General features: G+C 42.3%; 1 long non-coding RNA gene across 1 annotated transcript in view; it reads right to left on the reverse strand.

Annotated features, from left to right (window-relative positions):
- LOC307043360 overlaps positions 1–24,115 on the reverse strand; it is a 40,942-nt gene extending 16,827 nt beyond the window's left edge. The window contains exon 1 of the long non-coding RNA XR_013809355.1: positions 23,622–24,115. This is a non-coding gene — a long non-coding RNA (uncharacterized lncRNA). The remainder of the gene's footprint in view (positions 1–23,621) is intronic.
- Between the last annotated feature and the right edge of the window lie 3,786 nt (positions 24,116–27,901).

Below are 27,901 nucleotides of genomic sequence, written 5' to 3' on the forward strand. Positions count from 1 at the left end.
GCAGCAAAAGCTTGCTCTTCTAAATCGCATCTCTCTCCGTCTCTTCCTGTTGTTAGTCCTTAAAACGGCCCTCTACTCTCAAACTTCCAGCGCTATACAATCTGATCTTCAGTTTATAGACTGTTTTTAACTTATTTTTGTCACTTCGTCTTTGTCTTCCTTACAATTCCTAACTCTCCAAAATACTCTATATGTCCCAAACTTTTTCAAATAAAAGAAAATGCTGTTCTCCAGATGAAAATCCAACCCGCTCAGCTGGAAACCTTTTTTTCGAAGTGCTATCATATACTCTGGTTTTGACAGTGTGCGGTGTTAGAGAGCCTCCGGGGGCTGGATTGGCAGGGAAACTCTCACACTGAGAGCCAGGCCGGGCCGCCAGCCATTATACTGTCACTGGCTCAGAGTGTCCCTCTTTGATGATGAGCTGTGGGATCTAGACGGGTAACTCCAACATTACAGTTCACTTGGAGGTTACAGGAGATATTTGGACTAAATTTGATGTAGAACAGCTCGTCTTCTCTTTCAACTACAGCCCACAGAGCACCCTCCACCAAAGCTTTAGGCACACAGCTGCTGCTATAGAAGTCAAATTAGCCTGAACCTTTCCTGTGTTCCTGTTATAATAATGTTACAGCAACTTTCATCAGTCTCCACTGATGATAAGATCTAAATAATAAAACGTTATCATGCTCCAGACTGCACAGAAAGTATTGTAAATTGTGTTTGGCAGGTCTGTGTCGCCATTTCTGTCTAAGTGCCCCTCCTTCCTACAAAAAACAGTAATAACATGCTCAGGTTATATCTAAGTTCCTATAAATGTAACTGCATGTGTTTGATTGGCATATTTTCTCGTATTGATCTTAGGCCCCTGCATTTAATCAAATCCAAATCATAATGGCAGACTTTATAATGTCTACCGAAAGCGTATCGTTGATTGAAGAATTGACATAGTATCATGCTGTAAACAAACTTGTGATTGAACAGTTTGCAGTAAATCAATAACCTCAATACTACAATACTGTATAAGAAGTGACATACTGTTACTTTAACAATTGGTTTGTGGACTATGGGTTTTAAGCTTCGAGTTGAGAATTTGGACATCACTGTCCAAGTTAGTTTTTTCAAACCAATATGGTTATAATATATAATATAATAGGGTAGTGCTTAGTTCAACCGAATGCTAAAAATAACATTTTTAGGTAATCTATAAGTCATCATTTAGTTTCACAAAGTGAGAAAATATGCTGTGTCGTTATTGTTTGACAAAAATACACCCTACCAGACACTATGCTAGCAACTGATCAATCTCTGTTTCTCTGTAAATGGGACCTTAAGTAACAAAATAAACATGATGCTGTACTGTAAGTAAGAAGACTTGAAACTAGTGGTTGAGACCAAACACGTATTCGAACATGTTAACTGATGTAATTAATTAAGTGAGCAGTGGGCTCTTTTTCTCATAGACTTCTATACAATCTGACTTATTTTGCAACCACTTGAGGCCTCACTTGCTGGCTATTTGAGATGAGGCATTGTAGTCACTTTGAAGACATGGAGATTGCCACCATCCTACACATTAATCATTGGGTCTATGGGGCCCCTGAGGGTCCCGGCTCTGCCCAGGTGTATATTGAAATAATTACTTATGGTAGGTGGAAGCCACCTTATTGGTGAATAAACGTTTTTACTTAATGGTCATTAAACGTTGATCAAATTAACAAGAGCTAACCAAAGCACAAGTTTTACAAAGTGATATTATCTTATTCACCTTAAAAGTCATATTAGTTTCATGAGTAACAACACTTTTTTTAAAGCAGTGTTTTGCAGAATGATCTAAATGTTCTCTCATTACTTAACACAGTTCATCTGTATATTGAGGACATGTGGGGGAGGCTGGATCTCTGCAGCTCCTGCGTGGAGGCAGTAGGATTGAGGCTGCGCTTGTTGATACTCGTGTGTGTGTGTGTGTGTGTGTGTGTGTGTGTGTGTGTGTGTGTGTGTGTGTGTGTGTGTGTGTGTGTGTGTGTGTGTGTGTGTGTGTGTGTGTGTGTGTGTGTGTGTGTGTGTGTGTGTGTGTGTGTGTGTGTGTGTGTGTGTGTGTGTGTTTATGTACTGTAGGTGTTGTAGGTGGAGACTGCATTGTCAATGGGTTGAACTCAATCTGTGAGTTCACAAGCGTTTGTTTGCTCTCCAGTCGACCAGTATGTAATGTGAGATATACTGTCCTTGTACTTCAGTTCTTTCAAATGTTCCAACCAAAGCATTCCAAAAAATTGAAAAAGACATCAGTGTTATTATTTAACCAACATACTCTCACTCCCTAAGCGTCCATGAGTGACGCTTGGTCAGGGTCCCGTGGCGTTCAGTTGGGACGCGCCGAGGCTCCTTCAGCCTCATAAACGGACGCAAAGAGTTTTCAACTGATTGCAATGTATTCCCATCAACGGCGGTATTTGACGCTCATGGAAGCACCGCATCCGTTTATGTCGGCAGCTCTTAAAGGCAATGTGAGCGTCCATTCCCATTGGATAATGGAGAATTGTACACCCGGAAGTAAGAATTCTCCTTACTGTCGATTGATTTGACAGTGATATCTCCACTACTCATCAACTCAAAAACACCAGATTACCTTTGTTAATTAAACGACATTGATAGGTTTAAATTGTGTACAATACCTTTGTGTTTTTCCCCTTCATTTCTGAGAAACAACTTGTTTTCTCTGAAATGTGGAGCGCCAAAGAGACTACACTACCCACAATCCCCAGCTATTTTTGTGGCGACGCTTTGACAAACCTCGTGATAAGTCAACAAGCTCTGTGGTTGGATGAAACATAAATTCATGCAAAAAAAAGTCCAATTTAGGGTCCTTCTCAGGTCGATTATTTTGATTTCCTCGCTCCTCGGTCCTCGGTATCACAGGAAGTTGATTTGCGCCATATTGAGTACCGTGCCATGGCGCTTATTTCTGCCGGAGGACCGAGGATCGAAGAGCGAGGAGCGATAATGGAGGAGCGATAATCGAGGAACCATCAGACCATCCTCCTGTGAAATCCACAGATACTCGCCCCGCTTCCTTACTGTGTATCGCTCACTGATTGGACGATGCAGTGCATGCACTGATCTAATGCTTCTTGACATGAGAGCAGTGCCCCAGCGGAGTGAAGAAAACACATGAAACTCACGGGACTCACTCCTCAGTCTCTATACTGTGTTTTGTTTCAATTAATGTATCATTTAGTTACAAATATGTGATATATCTGAACAACAAAGTGGTCAAAAATAATTGTATTCATTTATTGGAAACATTTTCATGATCGCTTTTTTCGTTTTTAGATTTTAAGAATGGCGTTTATCTTTTTTGAGAATGAGTTCTTATTTTATTTAATGTATTTGGGTCTACAACAGATGATACAAATGTTTGTGTCGGTAAATGTGTACTAACAGAGGCGGGGGTGTTTGTGAAAATAAGGGGACAGAGCTGGCTGCTGTCAGACGAACAGCTGTGCGGCGTCATTACAAACGGACGTCGCTTCACATGATGCTCCGGAAGAAAGGCTGTTGATCGCCGTTCAAATGACAGCGTTGGTTTCCCCAAAAGTGGGCGGGGCTGTAAAGTGACGTAGATTTTACTCTCATCTATTGTTCAAAACCATTCTATTTATTCTAACGTAAATGATATGCCAGTGTTTTATATTTGTATTACTTATATTTGTATACTTTATTTGCTATGAGTTATATCTGAAGCAAATTATGTTTCTGAAGATGTGTAGTTAATTCCACCCTTCAATGTAGCATAAATGTGAACCCTCATTACAGGAACAATACCGGAAACAGACGTAGGAAAGATCCTCAGCTCGCTGATTGGATGTTTTAGCCGCAATGCACGTTTTTAAAGATATTACTGATTTTCTTTGCATATAAGAATGTAAATACTGAGTTGAGAGAATAGTCAGGGGATTTGGGTGATGGGAGACACATCTATGGAATCACAATTTCAATAGCTTACCATTAAATGACGGATATACCTTTCTGTCTGTGATGTTTTACAAATCAGATATTAATGTGTAGAAGTAAAACATGAGAAATAGTATACCAATATCCTGTAAAATTATGTAAAAACATGAATAAAACCACATACCTTCAGATGTTATACATGCATAAGTGTCCTACACTATTAATACAAAGTTATTATTAGTATGCTGTGTGAACCTTGTGTGCACCGCCTAGTGGTTGAAGCACGTTATTGAATTATTTTTGTTGAATAATGTTATTTTTGTTGAATAATGTTATTTGATGAAATAAATGTTAAGAGTATTTTCATATGGGGAAAATAGAAGGTCAATGATAGAAATATAGAATATAAAAAATCAAGAAGATACTGTAACGGCCCGTCCACAAAAAATCTTGAAAATCTTGGAGCTGGGCGTGTCTGAAAGCTTGGGGATTTTTTGCGAGCAATGCGACAAATAACCAATCACATGAATCTCCCGCCCCCGGCATACAAAGCAATAGCAATGTTAAAAGGAAGGAAACTGGATATAAAATCCCCAAACAGGCGAAAACCTACCAGTTTCACCCATTGTCTCTGCCACCTCCCTCCATGCCTGGTTCCTCCGGTTTGTATCCCGGTAAGTTATTAGCGACTGGTCATAAAGAACCGGGTGATTTGATACCGCAATAACTCATTTCTCCTCCATTTTCAGAAATATAGAAAATGAACGGCGGTATGGCTCTCCCAGCTGACGCTTCCACCTCAGCTACAAAAGTTGAACATTGCTCAACTTTTGAATCCTGAAAATCCTGGAAATCCTGGAAATCTTCGCTTTGCTTCCCCACAATGCAGTTCGGCGAAAAGCGAGGCAAAGTGACATCACCCCATTCAAAGTCAATGGGCAGAGAAGCGTTGGAAGATTTTTTTAACGCTGCTGTGTAAACGGGCCGTAAGTGATCTCTACAATAAAATAGTTTAGTGAACGATGTACAAAGATATTAATATGAGGATGTGCAAAACAGACAAACTAATTAACCTTTATTAACACATTAAAGAATACTTTAGGTTGATGTCTTCTTTCAAATAAGAAAAAAGCTTTGGGGGTATCTATCTACAGATAAATATTAAGCCTGACAAAGTACTCAACGTCTAATATATTGCTTTCCCGCAATGTTAACTTGAAGCACTTATTGTAACCGATATTATACACATTAATATCCTCTTATGTATGTAGATAGTATAAGAAATCTGCAGAATTTGACAATTTAATGGTGGAGGTATACACACATATTGATAGATGTCTTGTAATGCACTGTTGAGGAACCTGTGACCCAAGTTTTTCATTCATTGCATAACTACACCGTAGTTGTGTATATGATATGTCAATAAACCTTTGAAAATCTTGAAATCTTGAAAGGGATGTGCAAAATAGCCATTATATACAGTTTTTAATGAACTAGTAGTAGAGAATAACGAGTAATGATCCCTTTCATGCTTAGAGGTCACTACAGTGGACAGCTATTCAAAAGGGGTTTTCTTGTATATGCATTGTTTTTTTTTGCATTGTTGCACCATCAGCCACTACATAGGACCCTATTGCACCATCCCATACACTGCTACTCAGTGCCAAGTCAGTGTAAGTGCATGATACATGTCTCTAAACCAAGATGGACGACAGAAAGCCACATGGACCAAGTCACCCATCTATATCTTGCCAATCCTTTTATGGAAAGCGTCCCCGGCAGGTATAAAAGATGCGGTGACATCAAGTAACAACTAAGGAATCATATAATTCATAAATGATCAAAGTATTGATTTTATGTTTGCAGGAAATCAGGATTAACCACCTGTCCACTACAGTGGACGTCATGCAACTACAATTCGTACTGGTGCTGCTGTTGTTCCTACAGGCAGATCATGCAGACTGTGTGGGGCCTCACCTTGTGGAGTGGGCCACATCTTGCAGAGGGGGGCCTCATCTGAGGTGCACCTATGTGCTTAAGTGGCGCAATTAGGGTGGCGCGGCACGGTTTCGCCGCTGCGAGGCTCCACTAGCACTCATCAAATACTGTGCGTGGGGCCTCAAATTGGTCCCTGGCCCTGGTTATTCTTGAAAATACTTCATCTGCAATATATTTTGGGCCGTAAATCAATATACTTATTTTATTATAATATAATTTTAAGTTTGCACATCTTTATCATTTTTTCAAAATTTACACTTCTTCAGTTCAAATCCTGAACGCATACTGTCCACCTGAGTGGACATATACAAATCTATTTGAAAAAACTAGATTAAAAAAAACTAAAGTTCAAATCTTGTTTTTCATGCCCCAAGAGCAATAATAACACTGAGGTTTTCATAATTCATGCATGAAAGGGATGACTTTATAGAGATCCGCAGATAAATGTTTAGTCTTCTCAAGCACCAACAATCAAATATCTCTCCTGATTGTTGGCACTTGACAATCACCTTCCCTGAATTTTACTCAGGTGTAACTAAAGTCTGCTTTAAGGGTTGTTTATATTTCACAGCATTAATCAGAATCTGCAAAGTAACTAAAATAAATGTAGTGGAGTAAAAATACCAGGTTAACCTCTGAATTGTTGTGGAGTAGAATTACAAAGTAACAATGAGCTGCTATGTGGGTATATATTAATGCTGCCCACTATGGATACAAGCGATTTTCACCCATTTAGTAATTACATGTTTTAAATTTGTACACACCAATTTGTTTCCTATCGCCTAAACCTCCAGGGCTATACAAAGTTTAATACTGTCAACTTCTAATTTTGGGAAAAACGAAAACGTCTTTTAAAACTACAATTCCCAGTAGAGACGTGCAATAGAGAACATGTTGCGTAACACAACAGCCAGCATGTGTAGTTCTGGGGGGGCGTTCGAGTACAGTTTTGAATAGTCTGCCATGGTTTCGTTCCATTTCAAAGAGCTTGACCTCGGCGTAACCTTGGCGCACTACCACTCCAACATCCAATCCCAGAGCTTGAAGATTAATCACGGGGTTTGTCGCAAAGCGGACAGGCGTCGTTAAATAATACATCCATGGTTGTTACAACAATAGCTGGGGATTGTGGGTAGTGTAGTCTTTTTGGCACTCCACATTTCAGAAAAAAAAAGTTGTTTCTCAGAATTGAAGGGGAAAAACACAAAAGCATTGCACACAATTTAAACATATCAATGTCGTTTAATTAGCAAGGATAATCTGGTGGTTTTGAGTTGATGAGTAGTGGAGATATCACTGTCAAATCAATCGACAGTAAGGAGAATACTTACTTCCGGGCAGGGGCGCCGTAAGGAGGTGAAAAGCTAGGACGATTCTAAGGGGCCGTGACTGACAGGGTCCCCAAACATTTTTAGAACATTAAGAAACATTTTTTAAGTAACTTTTCATCAATCATCAATAATTAACATTAATATAACGCCATATTGATAATGTACTCACTAAACTTACGATTCATTTAACTTATTTTCTTCCAAAAGTGAATTATCCAAAGCATCAAACACCCCCCTCTATTTACTTGTAATGGTTTGGTCCTGCCTCCAAACGCTGTGCGGCACCGGCCCTTTCTAGCAGAGAAAGAGACTAGTGAGGAGGGATGCTAGTACTTTACATTATTACATTACATTGCATTTAGCTGACGCTTTTATCCAAAGCGACTTACAATAAGTACATTCGACCAGGAAGATACAACCTTGAAGAAAACAGAATCATATAAGTACATCAGGTTTCATAGAGCCAAACATTTCAATTGCTACTCAACTGGCTTTAGATAAGCCAGTCCTTTATTAGAATATACTGTAAGTCTGCGCCGGAAGATGTGTAAGCTATCTGCTGTCCTGATTTCAATGGGGAGCTCATTCCACCATTTTGGAGCCAGGATAGCAAACCCACGTGTTTTTGCTGATGGGAACTTGGGTCCCCCTCGCAGTGCGGGTGCAGCGAGCTGTTTGGCTGATGCAGAGCGGAGTGCACGCGCTGGGGTGTACGGTTTAACCATGTCCTGGATGTAGGAAGGGTCAGATCCATTCGCAGCATGGTACGTAAGTACCAGTGTCTTGAAGTGGATTCTAGCAGTTACTTGAAGCCAGTGAAGGGAGCGGAGGAGCGGTGTGGTGTGGGAAAATGTTGGAAGGTTGAAGACCAGACGAGTTGCAGTAGTCTAGGCGTGAGATGACGAGAGCCTGGACCAGAACCTGCGCTGTTTTCTGGGTCAGCTGGAGACGTATCCTCCTGATGTTGTAAAGCGTGTATCTGCAGCAGCGTGTTGTAGCAGCAATGTTTGCAGCGAAGGACAGTTTGTTATCTAGGATCACACCCAGATTCCTGGTTGGGTCTTACTTCCGTGTGTACGATGTCTCAACGACTAACAAAGTCAGGCTTTCAAGAAAGTAAAGAAAGGAGAAAAAGACAAGAGAGAGGGACTAAAGGGCGACAGTATGTCACCCAGTTTTTCAAAAGAAAAGGTGGTTGTGGTCTATGAGTGGTGGAAATTAGTCTGTTAGCTAAGCTTAATCCATTGTAAATAATAATTGTAATGTTTTGCTGACATTAAAGGTGGGGTAGGTACGTTTGAGAAACCGGCTCGAGATACACTTTTTGTTATATTCCATGGAATGAAGTGCTTTGGCAAAAAATCCATTAAAAAAATGTCATCTGTGGAAGCCGTTGCGCTGTAAAAAGCCGGCCCGGCTAAAATAACTGGATGGCCTACCTGCCTGTCGGCCATCCATCTGTGCACAAATTTATCTCGTGCCCTCATTGGTCATGTGTGCGTTCGTGTGTGTTGGAGGAGGGGCTCGGTAAGGAAGTGGCAGATTTGTTCCGGTTGTGTATTTTCAAATTCTAGCGCACTCGAGCTGGTTTCTCCAAAATTACCAACCCCACCTTTAAGTACTGTTAATATCTTCACAGAAAATTCAGAGGTTTTTCATCTCACTCCTCTTTTAGCTGACATTTAATAAATGCAGGTACATTTCTAGCAGCTATTCATACTAAATCAGTTGTCCCTCCACCTGGTGCCAGGACCAACAGATCCATTTTTAGGCTCCGCAGCCCTGTTGCCATGCTGTCCATTGAAAGCCAGTTGGCTAGAAAGCTGGACTTCAAGGACTTGATCAGTGACTTTGCCTGTAACGGCCCCTACACACGGCGGCGTGCGTTGCCGCTTCAACGCTTCTGCCCATTCACTTTGAATGGGGTGACGTCACGATTCGCCGAACTAGATTGTGGAAGCAAAGCGTGGCTTCTCTCGCGGTGCTCGCTGCAAAAGTAGAGCAATGTTCTACTTTTGGACGGAGGCGTCAGCCAATCGAATCATATGCCAGTACAAGCTCTAGCCAATCAAATCGCGTGGTTGTGTGTCTGGGGCGGGAGATTCATGTGATTGGTTGTTGGTCGAGTTTCAGCCCCCCCCGCCGGCAAGCGACAACACACGCCGCCGTGTGTAGGGGCCGTAAGAAGGCTAGGCGCTGGGCTCTTGGTGAGTAAGGCTGAGCCAGGGCTCATAATAACTGTTAAAGGGCAAGGCTATGGTAACGACATTGGATCACTACACACAAGATGCATGATGAGAAAAAGACTGAGAACAGGTAATAGGCTCTGATTTAGCTCCACCATCAGGGCTTTTCATTTCCATTTCCGTTTTGTTGTCCGTTTACACTTTAATACCCACTTATTTTGTAGTTGGTATGTATATTTAATAAAAGAATCTGCTGCTTATGTTATTTTTTTTGTTATAGCAATTTATAAATGATAATATTGGTGTTAATGTTCACTTTATTTTAATTTAACCTGTTAAGCCCCAAGGTCCCCGCCGGCGGGGACCCTGTTTTTTTTCTTTCAGGACACTGTTTCTCAGGGGATCTTAATATTTAAGAACCTATTAATGTGTTATACCAGATTAACGGAAATAATCTCAGCTAACTGACAAATTTTTTTACCAAAACAAAACACAAGTCTCATAAGAAGTATCTAAATGACCCCTTGGCGAAAAACGCTAATGGACATTGGCACAGAACTCAAGATAAAAGTACCCTTATTACTTATCATAGCTGCACATACAAGATCTCCGATTAAAGCTGAGGTTCCACAGATTATTTAGGTATATAGTATCATCACTGAGTGATCCGAACTTGCGACAGGGGAAGCAAAGACAGACATCACAACACGTACCTTTACGTAGCTTCTAGGGAGATCGTCTCACCGTAGCTGTTAATCTGATCAAAAGACGTGTTCAATGGCATTAAAATGAGAAAAAACGCGGCTGAATCGGTTAATCCATAGGTTGATAAAGTTCCTGGGCAATAATTGGAATTATTTATAATCCATAATTCCATTTTTATGTAAAAATCGCTGAGCAAAAGTTAGCTGCTAATGGTAGCCACCAGAGTGGCTGCTGCATCCGGTCTTGGCTATGCGGCAGTATAATACACACATGTTACGTTCCCTATTGGGCTAGGGGAACCAAAGGGAAATAACACGACCAGAGTGGTATTGGTAATAATTATAAGTGGCTTTATTATAACAGGAGAGAACTTCAAAAGGAAGTTTATAAAGAAACAAACCCTCCCGTTACACGGGGTACAAAATATGAATGAGGAAAGCTGCACACACACAGCTGTAGCTGGTCTACAGGTGCTAATCACCTGGGTCTAAGCTAATACGTTTCGCAAAGATAACAGCTGATCAACAGGTGCTAATCACCTGGGTCTAAGCTAACACGTTTTAAACAGATAACAACAGCTGGTCAACAGGTGCTAATCACCTGGGTCTAAGCTAACAATCCTACACAACGTTACACAATAAGAGAGGCACAACACACTACTTGCACTCGGCTAAGTATCTACGGATTACGGGGTAGCTAACAGTATAAACACACACAGTAAAGTATCACGAGGCTAGAGGCGTCTGTCTCCCTACACAGAGCCTCCAGAATGATCTCCGTTCCCAGCCTTTGTACTCCTCCCCCGGGAGATGTGCCGGAAAGGGCGGGGATTGGATGAGGTCTCATCCAATCACCTCTTCAGATGCAGCGAGGGCGGGACGTCGGAGGAACTGCGCCGCTCAGGTGTACACACACACACACACAAACAGGTTTACCAGCCTTAACAGCCCCAGGAAGGCAGCGGCTGTAACACCCCCTCCCTTAAGACAAAACCCCACAGGGTTTTTGATGAACCATACCCCACAACATAACGAACACAGAAACACATCACTACAGTCTGGACAGAGCATCTGCAAACACGTTCTCTGAACCCTTTTTGTGTCGGATCTGCAGGTTGTAGTCTTGGACGATCAGAGCCCACCGCATGAGACGCTGGTTGTGATTGTACATGCGGGACAAAAAGACAATGGGATTATGATCGGTAAATACTGCAACTGGCAAAGAACTGGATCCGACATAAACTTCAAAGTGCTGGAGAGCTAACAACAAAGCAAGGGTCTCCTTTTCAATGGTAGAGTACCGGACCTGATGTTTGTTGAACTTACGGGAGAAGTAGCAGACAGGATGATCCTCTCCATCCGCATCCTCCTGCAGTAGAACAGCACCGGCCCCCACTGCACTGGCATCCACCTCTAGTGTAAAGGGCTTAGCAAGATCGGGAGCAGCGAGCACAGGAGCGTGACTTAAGAGTGTTTTTACGCACTCAAATGCATATTGGCACTCAGGAGTCCAAACGTAGTCCGCCTTGGGACTTATCAAATTAGTTAGCGGTTGGGCTACAGTGGAAAAGTTGCGGCAGAAACTGCGGTAGTAGCCTGCCATGCCGAGAAAACGGCGGAAGTCACTCCTAGTGCCGGGCACCGCACATTCAGTCACCGCAGCTTCCACTGGTCGGACTTGGCCTTGCCCAACCTGCTTCCCTAAGTAAGTGACAGTAGCTTTCCCAAACTCACATTTGGCCAGATTCAACGTAAGAGATGCTTGTGCGAGGCGGGTGAATACCTGACCCAATATCTGCATGTGCATCTCCCAGGTGGGAGTGTACACAATGAGATCATCTAAATACGCATTACAGTTACTTATTCCTGATAATACAGTATTCACCAGTCTCTGAAAGGTGGCAGGAGCGTTACACATACCGAAAGCCATGACTGTGTACTGTAGGAAACAGTCAGGCGTAGCGAAGGCGGAGATTTTCGAAGCATGGTCTGTTAAAGGTACCTGCCAGTAACCTTTAAGCAAATCCAATTTGCTGACGTATTTGGCGGAACCTAAATTGTCAATGCAGTCCTCCATTCTCGGCAATGGATAGCCATCGGACACCGTAACAGCGTTCACTTTACGGTAGTCCGTGATAAAGCGCGGAGAACCGTCAGATTTAGCCTCTACTAGGCATGGGGAGCACCATGGACTAGAGCTCTGTGTAGCTAAGCCATTAGATACCAGATATTCCGCCTCCGGGTTCTGCTTAATCGGCCTCGCGCCTTTTACATCGATGTCATGCGTTATCACATTAGTTTGTGTCGGGACATCCTGAAAAAGGCACGTGAATTGAGCCACTAACTGGGTTATGTCATGCTAATGCTCCGCCTGCAGATGACTTAACGTAGTGGGCAGCGTCTCTATCATCTCCGAGTTACATAACCGGGCACCCGGCTGGTGATGGGAACGCATCACCAAACCGTCATCAGATGGGCCGGAACTATCTGTAACAATTAATGCGGAAGCAGCTACTCTTTGATTAACCAACCCCCCAGACTGGCTGTCAGCAGCGATGCGCGAATGATAACGCTTTAACATGTTAACATGGCAAACCCGCGTTTTACGTCGTCTCTCCGGAGTGCAAATAACATAATCGGTGTCACTAAGACAGTCACGGATTTCGTACGGCCCGAGGAATTTAGCGGAGAGCGCAGCGCCAGGGATAGGCAATAATGCAAGAACCTTTTCCCCTATCTCAAAGTGCCTAGGAACAGCAGCACGGTCATAATTACGCTTCATGACAGCCTGTGAAGCGGAGAGCGACTCTCTAGCGAGTGAATTTGCCCGGTGCAGGCGCTCACGAAACTGACTAACGTAATCCAATACGTTTTTCTCTGGAGGAGTATCAGCCGAGAGAAACTCATCATGTAAGATTTTAAGGGGGCCGCGGGGCGTATGGCCGAAAACGAGCTCCGCGGGGCTAAATCCTAACGATTCCTGAACAGCTTCACGAGCTGCGAACAAGACGAAGGGAATTCCCTCATCCCAGTTTTTTACCGTTTCCATACAGTACTTCCGCAGCATGCTTTTTAGGGTCCGATGCCACCGTTCCAACGCACCCTGCGACTCTGGGTGATACGCGCTGGAAATAACATGTTTCACTTGTAGTGTTTGGAGGACCTGTTTGAACAACTTGGATTTAAAATGTGTCCCTTGGTCACTCTGAATTACCCGCGGTATTCCAAATGTGGAAAAGAATTTTTTCAACGCCTTAACTATAGCGGCGGAAGTAATACTACGCAGCGGAATAGCTTCAGGGAAACGAGTAGACGTACACATAATGGTGAGCAAATACTGTTGGCCCGTTTTTGTACGCGGTAAAGGGCCAACACAATCTATCAACACCCTGTCAAAGGGCTCACCTATAGCCGGTATGGGATGTAACGGGGCTTGCGGAATTTTTTGGTTAGGCTTACCGACAACCTGGCACACATGACAGCAGCGGCAAAAGCTAGAGACATCCTTCTTTAAACCTGGCCAAAAGAAATGTTTGAGAACGATCTGATAAGTTTTAGTCACGCCCAAGTGTCCCGACCATTGACTCTCATGCGCTACAGATAGTACATGTTGACGGTATGGCGCCGGCACAACTACCTGATGCGCTACACTCCAGTCAGCCTCAGCCGTAGCAGTGAGGGACCATTGGCGCACTAATATCTCCTTATCCAGCACCTAAGCTACCTTTTCACCCCTTGCTTTGCTATTACTCACCACCTGCTCGAAACACTTCGCAAGCGTCGGATCAGCCCTCTGCGCAGCGAGTAAACGCTCTCGGGTTACCGGGAGTGTCGAACCGTCAACAACCGGGCTGGCAGGTTGCGCTGGCGCAGTAGCCACGGCAGGGGAAAGGGAAACCACAACTTCTGATCTTTTCTCCGGCATCTTGTCATTTGTAAACAGTGTCCCAAACATAGTATCATTTAGAGACACATCTGAGTCACTCTTACGCGCCTGCGCACGGGTGACAGCACAAATGGGGAAAATGTGGGCATTTGTTACCTCAGGCAGTACAGCCTGCGGAGAATCCAATATTTCAAGCGCAGGAGTTACCTTACCTCCTGCAATGTCATTTCCCGTTAGGAAAACTATACCACGTATGGGTAATGCTGGGCACACAGCAACAGGGAAAAATCCAGTTATTAATTTAGATTGTACATGTACATTGTGTACGGGCCGGGGCACATAACCCATTTACATGCCACATAATATTGATCCATACCCACACACTGATTGGTCGGAGAATGGCAGGGCAGATGCAACAATCACCGACTGGGAACTTCCAGTGTCTCGTAGGATGCGGATGGGTCTCTGATCATCCGACTCACCTGTTAACGATATCAATCCCTCAAACACAAAAGGCTTAAAGCAGGGATCTATTTCTTCATCATGGTCGGAGGGAGGAATATTGGGTGACTCCGCATTAATTAAACCAATGCCTTTCGGCCGGGTCAGACTTGGTGGTTGCTCCTTACGTTTACGAATCATGCAGTTAGCAATAACATGTCCAAACTGATGACAATAGTGGCACTCTCTCTCCTCTCTTGTTACCCTATACAAATTCCCCGGCTCAGATGGTGCAGCAGACACACTGTGTGACCTCTCATTAGCGAAAGGGGAAAACACAGTTTTATGCATCAACACATATTCGTCAGCCAGTACAGCAGCTGCGGAGACAGACTGTACTTTCTGTTCGTTTATGTATCCCACAATGCGGTCAGGCAACCTCCTTTTAAATTCTTCCACGATAATTAATTATTTCAAAGCAGAGTACTCTGCAGCGTTACACGAGTCAATCCACTTTGTAAATAACATCCCTTTCTCCCTGGCAAACTCAACATGGGTTTGATTAGAACCCTCTCTATGGTTCCTGAACTTCTGCCGGTAGACTTCGGGAACTAGCTCGTACACCCTAAGTATGGCACGCTTCACCAGGTTGTAACTTAAGCTGTCCTCTAACGAAAGAGCGGAAACTGCCTCTTGAGCTCTCCCGTGAAGCTTACACTGTACTAACAGCGCCCAGGCTTCAGCCGGCCACTGTAGTGCAGCTGCAATGCGTTCAAACGCACCAAAATATGCATCCACTTCAGTCTCGAGGAAAACTGGCACTAATGCTAAATTTTTCCCTACATTGAAGGCAGGTGGATGAGAAGGAAGTGGAAAGCTTTCTCTAGGATTGCAAATAACACCAGATGCGCGCAGTTCGGAGTCTAGCTCTAGCGGGTGCGGTGCTTCCAACTCCGCCGCCTGCCTCTGACTTAACGGGTCTTCAGTTAAAGCGTTAGACCCTGGGAGCTCAGCGGGCACAGCCAGTACTAGTAATTCCCTTCTCACCATCTCATCCCCTACCAATGCCTTCAACTCTTCCTTTAACATCTGCCGACTTACCACAAGACTGACCACCATTTATGAAGCTGAAGGAGCCTCAGCGAGTCCCAACTGCGCGCCACGGGACCCTGACCAAGCGTCACTCCTGGACGTTTAGGGAGTGAGAGTGTGTTGTATTTAACACATTCAGGATACAGTGTGGTAATCTAAAATCATCAGCCAGATTGTGCTGTGCAGCATTGAGTGAGCAACTGTTAATTAAATCGGTTGTGTCAAAAGGCCATAGGGCATACTTTCACATTTCCTTTTTTATCTCATTGTGAAAAGAAGTAATTTGGTTTAAAACTCTACTTGTATTAAATGAATTCTGTCCCTGTACACCCTTGCCCTGTGCTGCTGGACGTGACCCTGCTGTGGAAACATTTTCCATTGTCGATATTTCATTTGCAGTCCTTGGGTGAATTCTACAGGCACAGATAGAGCGAATGTTTAGAGTAAGTGTCTGCAAATAAAGAACATTGGCCCTCCAGGAATGACCTTCCTTACAGCAAGGACTGAGGGGAGAAACATTTCAGATCTCTGAGGATATTGTTTTCATGTGTTGTGTTGTGTTGTGTTGTGTTGGCTAAATCTGAAGTATTAGTGTCCTGTTCTTTAGCAAGATGATCATCTTTATCAGTGCTGCTGCTGCTGTAGTTTAAATCTGATTATGTATCTACCTACTGTAATTCAAGTTTGATCTCTGCCAGCTGCAATAGTTCTGCTTTGGTTGGAAGTTTTTTTTAAATATGTTTTTTATATACTGTATATACAGGATATTTGAGTGCGAACCCAAATGTCCTTGTCAACACTGTAGCACATCTGCTAGAGAACATGTATGGGGGGTAAAATGATATCACGTTATTCATTTTTGCAGTTGACTTTATATTAATGGCTCGATTTAATGTTCAACATGAGCAAGAGTGAGCCTCCTTGCTTCAAACTGTTGTGAACCCACAACCCCTTTGTCATCTTCTATTTGACACCAATATTGAATTTACTTTTTTATATTTAATTCTGCTTTCTTCAGGCAGACAGGACCTAAGTACCTTAGTACTTTATAGTAGAAAGACATGGTGTTATTTGAACCATCTGTGTTTTTCCTTTCTGTTCATGAATTCATGTCTGACAGAGAAATTGGATGCTTTGTACCAGAGATGTGGACTTGAGTTTACTATATTCACTGCTTTGTGTCCCTTTGGGGAAGTTAAAGACTTTGACTTGACTTAAGCAAAGAGGACTTAACTTTTCAGGTCAACTAGGAAATATAAACATTATAATTTGTCCAATATGAGAATACAAATGTGCAGAGTTTGCTCGTTATCAACCTGTAATTGGCTGTTGCAAGGGCACATGGTGCACAGCGAAATAATGCAAATGTTTAACTTAAGGCATTACTGCTAAGTGAAGTTGGCTGTTCAATCCTTTTGAATACAGGGGTGTTTTTTTTAATAAACTCCCCCAGGCGACTGAGGTCCTTGGAGACAGCAGGGCCTGGGATTAAAGTTAACCCTCACAGGGAGGTGTCATTGGGAGGTTGATTTTTATGTGTTGTCATACTGCCACTTCTGCATTCGATTTACTGTCACGATTTGGTCCAATTTGGATCACTGCACCACATTTTATGCTGATGAGTTTCCAGTGTTTGTTTTTTGTTTTGTCCTTTCTGAATTTAAATCAAATGTCCTATTGCTATAGCTCTCAAGGGAACTAGACTGAAATCATAATCATACAGTTGACCAACATGCTGTTTTTGTTCCCTCTTTTATATATATGCTTTTTCTAAGGAGCACAGTCAACAGGATTTGTAGTTAATGCGAGATGTTGGGGTGTGCGGCTGGGATCCTGAATGAGGATGTCGGCTATGAAAAATGGCGTGTCGTACTACATTTTGTTGAAATATTGTTATATGGCCCTGTTGGCCTTTCAGAGGCGGGAGAGGAAGGACAATGGTGAACTAAATCCTTTTTCCTTTCCATCCTGTTTTTAGGAGACAGCTGTGAAATGAAGGTGTTAATTATTCATGAAGTAATATGTATATATTTAAACTGCAGGAATGGAGACAAGCATCCATTATTCAGCACGCTGGTGCTTTTTCAGAGATTAATCATTATTAAGTGAGACTGTGTGGGTGGGAGAGTGGACACAGGAGGACGAGTGTTAGGATCTGTGTGTGTGTGTGTGTGTGTGTGTGTGTGTGTGTGTGTGTGTGTGTGTGTGTGTGTGTGTGTGTGTGTGTGTGTGTGTGTGTGTGTGTGTGTGTGTGTGTGTGTGTGTACGCTGCATGCAGAATCATAAATCACCCAAGTTGATCTCAAGTGTGTGTGAGTGTGTGTATTTAATTACGTTTCAGTACTGTTTAATTATTGCTGGGTCTCAATATTAACATTGGAGGCACGAGCGTTTGTCTTTATATATAAATTGCATAATTGCACACAGGAGTACTTTGTGCTTATTGAGTATTTTATTGTCGGGTTTGTGTGTGTGTGTGTGTGTGTGTGTGTGTGTGTGTGTGTGTGTGTGTGTGTGTGTGTGTGTGTGTGTGTGACGTGTGTGACGTGTGTGTGTGTGTGTGTGTGTGTGTGTATGTGTGTGTGTGTGTGTGTGTGTGTGTGTGTGTGTGTGTGTGTGTGTTTGTACTTCAGCAGTCAGATTACAAACAATCATGACCACAGTCTACTGATCAATAGCTTACCACCTCTTACCATGCTAGTCACACCTTACTACCTCCTTACTGTGTGTTTCTTAGTCTATAGAAATGCTAAATGAGATACTGTGTGTGTGTGTGTGTGTGTGTGTGTGTGTTTGTGTGTTAGATCCATTGCAAATCGGAAATTCCTGATTAGTGCGTTTAGTTTATAATTTGTTTAAGTTATATTGGTTCCTTTATATTAAAGTGTGTTTCAATTATTTATTCTGTGTTTTGAACAACAAAAGAACAATAAAAGAAAATCTAAATGAAGAGCCACTCTGAACCTCTTTTATAGGCCTATGACATGATACATAATAAAATACAAGTTCTAACACATTCTGATCTCGGAGAATGATGCTACTTTAATAACAGTAGACGTGGACAATAGTGTCCCGTTCCAAAGCGTATTGCGTATTACCCATGTTTCGATCACTCTTTCTTTCTTTTATATGTCACTTTATACAAATTGCAAAAATACACCACCCAGTCTCATGGCATTTCGTGTTATAGTCACCACATTTCATTTATTGATTCGTGTCCACCAACACGATTTTCCCCTTTTTTTCGTGTCACACAGAACGATTTTTAAAAGCAATGTATTTCTATTGGTAGTGTGTTTCTTGCCTGCAACACGTATTTTTGTCCGGTCGGGTCTTGGAAAACCGGAAGCTGTGGAGTTCATAAAAACATGTTCTTACTAAATAACAAGCCACGATTATTGTTTTTATTTTAAATCGTATAATGTCTGACTTCTTTGCCGTCCGCGAGGAAAATAAATGGGGCTCAGAGCCTCAGAATACTGAAATCTGTATTTTTTTCTAATTTGTTGTTCTTTTCTAAATAACACACTGTAATTTACTAAACAATAACACACAATTATCCTTGTTTTAATTTATTTGTTTAATTCTATAATCTCTGGCTTTTTTGGCGTCCGTCAGGAACTGAATTTAAAAATTAAATAACCGGAAACAGACGTAGGCCTATAAGGGATATTTCGAGCATCATTGCGATACACATCCACTGAACTGATTATCCAAGATCCTCAGCTATGGTTTAAGCTCGGTGATTGGATGTTTTAGCCGCAATGCACGTTGGGATATGGTGTTAATGCGATATGAAATCCAAAAAACATTTCGGAGTTTAGGATGGCCGAAGAAACTACACTACCCATAATCCTCAGCTATCGTTTGGGACTACAGTCCCTTTGCTTGACAAACCCCGTGATTAATCTTCAAGCTCTGGGATTGGATGTTGGAGTGGCAGTGCGCCAAGGTTACGCTGAGCGTCAAACAGCTCTTTGAAATGGAACGAAACCACGCCAGACTATCCAAAACTGGAATCAAACGGGACCAGCCCAGAACTACACATGCTGGCTATTGTGTTTCGCAAAATGTTCTATGGGACGTCTCTACTGGGAACGTTTTTGTTTTTCCCACAATTAGAAGTTGCCAGTATTAAACACATTGGTGTTATCAAATTTAAATCAAAACATATAATTAATAAATGGGTGAAAATTGCTTGGGTCCATAATGGGCAACATTAATATATATACCCACCTGACAGCTCATTGTTACTTTATAATTGTACTCCACTACAATACAGAGGTTAACCTGGTATTTTTACTCCACTAAATGTATTTGAGTTACTTTGCAGATTCTGATTAATGATGTGAAATATAAACAACCCTTAAATCAGACTTTAGTTACACCAAGTGCCAACAATCAGGAGAGATATTTGATAGTGGGTGTTAGACTAAACATTTATCTGTAGATCTCTATAAAGTATATTCATTACTTGTTATTCTCTACTAATAGTTGATTAAAGACTGTATATAATTGCTATTTTGCACATCCCTTTCAAGATTTCAAGATTTTCAAAGGTTTATTGACATATCATATACACAACTAAGTTGAAGTTATGCAATGAATTAAAAACTTGGGTCGCAGGTTCCTCAACAGTGCATTACAAGACATCTATCAATATGTGGGTATACCTCCACCATTAAACTGTCATATTCTGCACATGTCTTATTCTATCTACATACATCTTATAAGAGTATAATTCATATGTATAATATCAGTTAAAATAAGTGCTTCAACATTTTCACATTTCCACATTGCAGGAAAGCAATATATTAGACGTTAAGTACTTTGTCAGGCTTAGTATTTATCTGTAGATACCCCCAAAGCTTTATTCTTATTTAAAAAAGACCTTAACCTAAAGTATTCTTTAATTTTTAAATAAAGGTTAATTAGTTTGTCTGTTTTGCACCTCCTCATATTAATATCTTTGTGCATCCAGCACTGAACTGTTTTATTGTAGAGATCACTTACAGTATCTTCTTGATATTTTATATTCTATATTTCTATCATTGACCTTCTACTTCTCCCCTATTTTGTATGTACTCTTAATATTTTTCTTCATCAAATATAACATATTAAAACAATTATTCAATAACGTGCTTTAACCACTCGGCGCTGTACACACAGTATACAATTCCATAATAACTTTGTATTATTACTGTAGGACACTTATGTATGTATAACATCTGAAGATGTGTAGTTTTAATCATGTTTTCACATAATTCTACAGGATATTGCTATACTATTTCACATGTTTTACTTCTACACATTCATATCTGATTGGTAAAACATCACAGACAGAAAGGTATATCCGTAATTTAATGGTAAACAATTGCAATTCTGATTCCATAGATGTGTCTCCCATCTCCCAAAACCCCTGACTATTCTCTCAACTCAGTATTTACATTCTTATATTCAAAGAAAATCAGTAATATCTTTAAAAACTACAAGTCCTTTTCTATCGGCTGTGCACCGTTATGGGGTAAATATAACCTATCTACCAATTGGATCAAATATAAAAGTCAGCCGAATTAATGTTGATACTGCAAGGAGACGTATTGTGTGAAAAAAAATTGAAGATGTTGTTTAATTGCTGATATATTTATGATCCACGTCACATATTCAGTTTCGGTGGTAGTTCTTCCAGTTTGTCCAAAGGTCTTCTAATCAGGGCTCTATAAATAAAGAACAACGGCAGATGTTTAATATTTAATGCAGCCGAACCGTGTATTACAATGCCGTTATGTGATGACTTCCAAAGGGAAAAGCAAGCACACTCGGAATAAAGTATTACTTTCTTTTTTTTTTTTAAATGTTTTTCGGATTTAATATTAGCACCATATCCCAACGTGCATTGCGACTAAACAATCCAATCACCGAGCATAAACCATGGCTGACCTTGGGTAATCAGTTCAGTGGGTGTGTATCTGTTTCCGGTTGTTTTATTTTGAAATTCAGTTCCTGACGGACGCCAAAAAAGCCAGAGCTTATAGAATTAAACAAATAAATAAAAACAAGGATAATTGTGTGTTATTGTTGATTAAATAACAGTGTGTTACTTAGAAAAGAATAACAAATTAGAAAGAAAAAAGATTTTCAAAATACTGATTTCAGTATTCTGAGGCTCTGAGCCCCATTTATTTTCTTCGCGGACGGCAAAAAAAGTCAGACATTATACGATTTAAAATGAAAAACAATAATCGTGGCTTGATATTGAGTAAGAACCTGTTTTTATGAACCACACAGCTTCCGGTCTTCCAAGACCCGACCGGACAAAAAGACGTGCAGCAGGCACGAAACACACTACCAATAGAAATACATTGCTTTTAAAATCGTTCTGTGTGACATGAAAAAAAGGGGAAAATCGTGTTTGTAAACACGAATCAATACATTAAATGTCGTGACTATAACACGAAATGCCGTGGGACTGGGTTGAAATACAATACAACCTTTGCTAACTTGCCATGATAGTTAAGTAACTTGCTTTGTTAGCTACTTGCCTTATGAGTTAAATAACTAGCCAAAATAGTGAGCTAATTCTTAGCTAATGTAAGCTAGCTATCAGGTTGTCATTTGCAGAGATGGGGTCGTTACTAAAAAAAAGTAATATATTACATATTACTTTAAAAAAAGTAATATATTACACTACTTCGTTACTCTCTACATAAAGTAACTCGTTACTTTACTCGTTACTTTACTCGCAGGGCCGGCCCGCCCCTCCCTACAGGCAGATCACGCAGACTGCTAAAGTTTCAAATGTTCTCTTTAGTTCAGTTTCCATTGTCGCATAAGACTGATCCAGATAGCTCCTGAATGTTTTCCTATCTGACCATGGCTGTCCTCTGTCTCCTGCTATCTGTATTTTGCGCAGTATATCTCTGAACGATGGTGATTCCACTGTGCAAATGGGCAACATTTCCTCTACTATGAAGGATGCAAGCCTGTCCATCTCTGCTTTGGTTACCGGTCCTCCAAATTCAAATTTTTGCTGCTTCGGAGTCGGAGGCGGCGCACTCACAACATCCTCACTCCGGGTTTGGGGGTCCTTAGCTATTAGCTTCACCTTAGCATGTGTTCTTTGCAGGTGTTTGTTGAGGTTTGACGTGGTGTTTACAGCAGTGGATAACAGCTTCTGGCATGGACAAAGTTTGCACCTCACCGTCACATTCCTGTCTATTCTTCGGACAAACTAAAAATAATGGGCATACCTCCGCTCCACCCCTCGAAAGTTATCGCTGACCCAGCCATGTTTATGCAGCACTGCACGTTGAGATGTGGATGCGCAAGTCACGCAGATTACGTACATATAAACCTGCTGTCATGTCTAAGAAACTTATAGTGAAAGTTTATTCTTTATGTTAGTTTTGTCATGTCCCTTTTTCCTGTGCTTTATGTTTATTCCCTTAATTAATTATCCATCTCATTTCAGGCCTCCACGCTCCCCGCCCCCTTCTGTCTCCTGCGTCCTTGATTATTTTCCCCGCCCTGATTGTTTCCACCTGTGTCCCCTTTACCTGTGTATATATGGTGTTAGCTCCCTCTTGTTCATTGTCAGTTCGTTGACTCTCTATGACCTACATTCCTGCTTACCTCACGAACTTCTCACGGATCTATGTTATTGATCACTGTTCTAGTTTTCCTCGAAAGAGTGTTTTGTTTTCCTTGTTTTCATTACTGTGCAAATCCCAGTAAAGTCTTTATTTTGAAACACTATCCGAGTCTGAGTTTTGAGTCGTGCAATTGAGTTCATGCCTCAGAGTTCACTCCTTGACTGTACGAACTGACCAACAAAATGAACCCAGCCGACTCAGATCAGATTAAGAACGCCATCCGCTTTCAGGGCCAACGTCTTGGGCAACAAGAGGAGCATATGGCCACCATGCAGCAGGGAGTGCAGAATCTAACCAACAGCCATGGGGAACTACAAACATCGGTGACGACCCAAGTAAATCTACTGGCAGCAGAGGTTCAGCGTGTGCTCACTCACCTGCAGGCTGTTTCTCCTCCTACGACTCCTCCGGTTCCAGCGGCGACCGGAATCGATCCCAACCGGGCTACTGAGCCGCACAGTACTTCCGTCTGGCTCCACCCGAAAAGTACTCCGGAGACTCGGAAGGCTGCCGGCCGTTCATCGTGCAGTGTGAGCTACACTATCACCACCAACCGGCTGCTTTTCCCACGGACAGTTCCAAAGTGGCTTTCATGATCTCCCATCTTTCCGGCCGAGCAGCAGCGTGGGCTACGGCAGAGTGGTCCCGAGGCTCCCCCATCTGCGGGTCTCTGGAAAACTTCATCGACACTATGAGAAAGATCTTCGATCAAACCACGCCGGGCAGGGAAGCAGCTCGGGCTCTGATCAAGCTGCGACAACATCAGCAGAGTGTGGCTGACTACGCCATCGAGTTCCGGACTATGGCAGCCGACAGCGGCTGGAACTCCGCTGCATTGTTTGACGCTTTCGTCAGCGGTCTCTCGGATCCCCTACAACAGTGGTTCTCAAAGTGGGGTCCGCGACCCCCCGGGGGTCCGTGGCACTCTGCCAGGGGGTCCGTGAAAAGTTTTCAGATTCATTAATTTAAATGATCATGATATCATTTTTTTTTCATTTTTTTTTTTTTTACAAAAGGCTTCATAGTTCAACAAATAATATTTTATTTTTTTAATCTAAAATAGTTCATAGATTACGTTCTAATCTAACAAATCTATACATTTAAAAATCAAGCGCGTCACTCGTTACCATGGAAACAACAATAACTGGTACGTCAGTCAGAGAGCGCCACTGCTAGCATCATAGAGATATAACACGGCTAGCATACTACGAAGATGGACCGATTTTTAAAACGACAGGTTACGGCTACAAATGAAGTAAATGAAAAACAAAAAACAAAAGTAAGGAAATACGATGAGGAGTATCTCCAATAAGGATTTATTGAAGTGGAAGGGAAACCGAAATGTCTGATATGCCTGCGGTGTCTTGCCAATGAGGCGATGAAGCCTGCCAAATTGAAGAGGCACCTCGAGACCAAGCATCCAGATTATGTAAAAAAAGACCGGGCTTTTTTTGAGAGGAAGGGCGAGGACTACAGCCAGCAACAACAACGGATGGTTAATGTTACGTCTGTTTCTGCTAAAGAGCAGATGACGAATTTAGGACATGTCTGCTGATATCAAATCACAACTGCTGGAAAGACTGAGAGGGTCTAAATTCGCGGTTCAATTGGATGAGTCCACTGATGTGTCCGGCTCTGCGCGGCTCATCGCACTGGCGCGAGAGGAGAGGGAGAGCCGCAGAAGTGAGACTGACTGAGATTACTTTGAGCAACATGCATGGGAATAAGTTACAATGTAATACATTTGTGTATATTTCTCGCTATTCAGATGGTCTGCTGCCTGGTGCTGCTGTTGCGCAATGTGCAGTAGTGTCCTCTTTTCGCACCATGACATTATCAGTTATGAATTTGTTTTTCACTGCTTGAGAAAATGGACTTGTGGCTGAGAGCGTGTGAAAAATGTCAATTGTGTGAGAGTTGGCAGCCCTGTGAACTCGCTTGACATTATTATGTATGAAACTGCCAATCAGATTTATTTACTTATTAATCGAAGGTGCCGAAACGCTGTTCTGGATCGTTCCCGCCCACTTTAAACCGTGTGTGTGTGTGTGTGTGTGTGTGTGTGTGTGTGTGTGTGGTTATGTGTGTGAGCAACAGAAATGTCAGATACTGTATGTTGCATTTATTGATTTAGTTTGATATGTGTGTCTTCACTTGCAGAGAGAAGCAATCAGCTTCATGGACTGCCTTGCATCACTCCAATAGTGTCCAGAGCTGGCTGCCATTATAAGTAGTGGTTTGGGATTGTAGCAATGCAGTTGCAGTTGTTTTGCAATTTACTTGATATATGTTGCAATGCAGGCATGTGTTCAATTGTTTATAGCCTGCATTTATTTTGTTATTAGACTTTTATAAATCATTTAATTTTAACTAAGAGTGAAACACTTGGTGTGTGTGTGTGTGTGTGTGTGTGTGTGTTCTGAAATGCACTTCAAATTATCACTTTTCTCTTGATTTCCCTTTGATATTTTGTTTAGGTACAGTATTACTTGCAGCTAATTGATTGATTGTTTTATGGGTATTCTGTGTTGAGATGGTGCAAATATTTTTAATACATATCTAATATATTTCTAATACATTGCTCTTGTGTTCTTCTTTCACATAACTAAGACTATAGAAGTGTAAAAAATAGGCTACATCAGATTATTCCAAGGGACATACATGTCGAGTCAAGTCAAGTCCATTTTTATTTATATAGCCCAAAATCACAAATCAGAATGAGGGGGTCCTTGGTGTATTCTCTATCTTGTAAGGGGTCCTTGGCTGAAAAACAATTGAGAACCTCTGCCCTACAAGACCAGCTGGCGCCTCTCGATCTGCCCGCTGAGTTGGACTCTGTCATATCCATGGCAATAAGGATAGACAATCGTTTGACGGAGAGGAGAAGGAATAAATCAATAAATAAATGCGGTTGATCCGCCACTCCAGAGGAGACGCTCGCCGCTGGATACTACTTCTTCTTGGAGGGCCCATCAGCTCGCAACCTGTGATCCGGACAACAGCGCCCCCTGGCTCCGTGGAGGAGCCAAGGCAGTTGGGCCGCGCCAAACTTTCGATGGCAGAACATCAGCTACGATTAAAGGAGGGTCTGTGCTTCTACTGCGGGCAGCGCGGACATCCACCAGCGGCTTGTCTGGTAAAAGAGGAGGCTCACCAATAAAGAGGAGTACGTTGGTGAGCCGGATCTCTTCCTCTGACTTTCCTCCTCGCACCCTGACCCGCATCCAGGTAAAAATCAGAGACAATGTGGTTACTCAGGGTGCTCTCATTGACTCAGGGGCAGACGAAAGTCTTATGGATTGGGGTTTAGTTAAAAAATGGGACATAAAAACTAAACCTCTACCCCAGCCTCTTGAAGCGAGTGCTCTCGATGGGCGGCTGTTGTTTAAAGTGACTCACCAAACAGAGCCTTTAGAAATAAGATGTAATGATAACCATCACAAGAAAATGTCATTTCACTTATTTAACTCAGCCCAACATCCACTCATCTTGGGGTTTCCCTGGTTGAAACTTCATGACCCTCACATAGATTGGCAATCTGGGAGGGTGGAGGGGTGGGGAAAGAATTGCATTGATCACTGTGTTAAGCAGGTAGCGGAGATTGACAGGAGAGGTAACACTGGGAGTGTTAGGCAGGGAACTATCCCAGAAATATATTTTCCTGATTTAATTCAGTCCCTTCCTGCTACCACGATTTAAGTGAAGTATTCAGTAAATCCAAGGCTCTGACTCTTCCTCCTCACCGCGCCTATGACTGTGCTATTGACCTGATTGCTGGGTCTCCAATTCCTAAGGGTCGACTATATGTTATTTCAGGACCTGAGAAAGAGGCCATGAAGGACTATATTGATGCCTGCCTCAAAACAGGCCTTATTCGCCCTTCTTCATCACCAGCAGGAGCGGGGGTTTTTTTTGTTGGCAAAAAGGATGGGTCTCTTAGGCCATGTATTGACTACTCACCTCTCAATGACATTACGGTTAAAAACCGGTACCCCCTTCCTCTCATCTCGTCCGCTTTCGAGCAGCTTCAGGAAGCCAAGGTTTTCACCAAGTTAGACCTGCGTAACGCCTATCATTTGGTCAGGATCAGGGAGGGCGATGAATGGAAGACGGCTTTTAACACCCCTTCAGGCCATTATGAATACCTTGTAATGCCATTTGGATTATCAAACGCTCCTGCTGTTTTCCAGGCTATGATCAACGACGTGTTGAGGGAGTTTCTGAACCGTTTCGTTTTTGTCTATCTTGACGACATTCTGATCTACTCCCCTGACTTTGACACCCATAAACAACATGTCTGCCAGGTCCTACAAGAGCTGCTCCAGAATAGGTTGTTTGTCAAAGCAGAAAAATGCGAATTCCATGCAGAGTCAGTCACTTTTTTGGGCTTCATCATTTCTCCAGGTCAGGTTAGGATGGAACCAGAGAAGGTTAGCGCAGTAGGTTGTTGGCCTACCCCTGACTCTCGTAAAAAAGTGCAGCAGTTTTTAGGCGTTGCAAATTCTTACAGACGTTTTGTGCGGAGTTTCAGTGCTATTGCAGCCCCTCTTCATGTCCTCACGTCCCCTCAAGTGCCTTTTTTGTGGCTCCTCAGGCTGAGGAGGCTTTTTCTCGGCTTAAAGGAATGTTCACCTCTGCTCCCATACTCACCCTGCCG

Source organism: Notothenia rossii (assembly GCF_949606895.1).
Source record: "Notothenia rossii genome assembly, chromosome: 1".
NCBI classification, from domain to species: Eukaryota; Metazoa; Chordata; class Actinopteri; order Perciformes; family Nototheniidae; genus Notothenia; species Notothenia rossii.